The 1,607-nt window shown below is 58.9% G+C and overlaps 1 long non-coding RNA gene across 1 annotated transcript; it reads left to right on the top strand.

The window, feature by feature from the left end:
• LOC109364494 lies at window positions 1-829 on the top strand. Its single transcript, XR_002110425.1, has 2 exons — window positions 1-40; window positions 659-829. It is a non-coding gene; the product is annotated as an uncharacterized LOC109364494 (long non-coding RNA).
• Window positions 830-1,607: the final 778 nt, after the last annotated feature.

Here is a 1,607-nt window from a genome sequence, read left to right as displayed (position 1 = left end):
GGCTCCGGCCGCCCCCCCCGTATCTGCTGAGTGCCGCACGGTGAGTCCCAGTATGGCCCAGTATGGCCCCAGTATGGCTCAGTATGATCTAGTATGGCCCAGTATGGAGCAATAGAGACCAGTATGGACCAGTATGGACTAGTATGGCTCAGTATGATCTAGTATGGCCCAGTATGGACCAATAGAGACCAGTATGGACCAGTATGGACTAGTATGGCTCAGTATGATCTAGTATGGCCCAGTATGGACCAATAGAAACCAGTATGGACCAGTATGGACCAGTATGGCTCAGTATGATCTAGTATGACCCAGTATGGACCAATAGAGACCAGTATAGCCTACTATGGCCCAGTATGGGCTACTACGATCCCAGTATGACCCAGCATGGCCCCAGTACGGTCCAGTATAGACCAGTATAGACCAGTATGGGCTGGTAAAGCCCAGTATAACCAAGCGTGGCCCAGTATGACCCAGTACGACCCAGTACAACCGAGTGTGACCCAGTCTGTCCCGGTCCATCCCAGTACAGGTCAGCACGGCCCAGTATGGCCCAGTACGGCCCAATATGGCCCGGTACACCCCCATATGGCCGGGTGCATCCCAGTATAACCCAGTATAACCCAGTCCGTCCCAGTCCAACCCAGTCCTCCACCCCCAGGAGAGCAGAGCTGCTGCGGGGGGACCCCATCCCCGCCCCCCCGGAGGACCCCGAGGACCCCGACGACGACCTGGATGTGTGAGGCTGTTATTGGAGGACCTGCGGGAACACGGCTGTTGTTGGAGGACCTCCGGAGCCCTTGGGCGCCCATTAAAGCCTGGTGCTGCTGTCGTTGGGTGCTGTTATGGGGCTGATTGGGGGCTGGTTGGGATTTTTGTAGGGCCTACAGGAAACCGGGGGTTGTTTACAATGGGGTGCTGCAGGCCACGCCCCCCCGCGCCTCAAGCCACGCCCACCCCATGCAAGTCACGCCCCCATTGGTCCGGCCCAGAATCTTTAATACCGTTAAGCCACGCCCAATCCGCACAGGCCACGCCCCCATTGGTTTGTACGCATTCTCTAGTGCATGTAAGCCACGCCCACTCGGCACAAAAAGTCACGCCCACTCAGTACAAGCCACGCCCTCATTTGGCGTGCACACGTTCTCTCCTTCAGTTAAGCCACGCCCACTGGCACAAGCCACGCACCATAGATTTACCCAGTCTTTTTGCACCAAGCCACGCCCACTCCGCACAAGCCACGCCCCTCCTGACCTCCCTATTTTGTACGTTTGCCTTTAGCCACGCCCACTTACCATAAGCCACGCCCCGATTAATTTGCCCATGGTTTCCTTAAGATCCGCCCACCCTGGACAAACCACGCCCACACCGCCTCATCCCACGTCCTCTGTTGGCCTCGAACCAAGCTCATTAGTCATTCAAACCACGCCCCCTCCGAGGAGCCAATCACCATCCGCGCTCCGCCCCAAAGCCCCGCCCTCTCTCGCTCAAGGCTCGCGTCTGCAATTTGTAGGCCCGCCCCCATCGCCGAGCACGCGCTCTCCGCTCGCGCCCCCCGGAAGTGCTCGGCCGGAAGTGACCCCTGCGAGGAGCGGAGCCGGGGCGGGCGC

This window comes from Meleagris gallopavo, unplaced genomic scaffold (assembly GCF_000146605.3).
Source record: "Meleagris gallopavo isolate NT-WF06-2002-E0010 breed Aviagen turkey brand Nicholas breeding stock unplaced genomic scaffold, Turkey_5.1 ChrUn_random_7180001862930, whole genome shotgun sequence".
NCBI classification, from domain to species: domain Eukaryota; kingdom Metazoa; phylum Chordata; class Aves; order Galliformes; family Phasianidae; genus Meleagris; species Meleagris gallopavo.
Note: the sequence above shows the minus strand (reverse complement) of the source record. Positions and strands in the feature narration are given on the sequence as shown.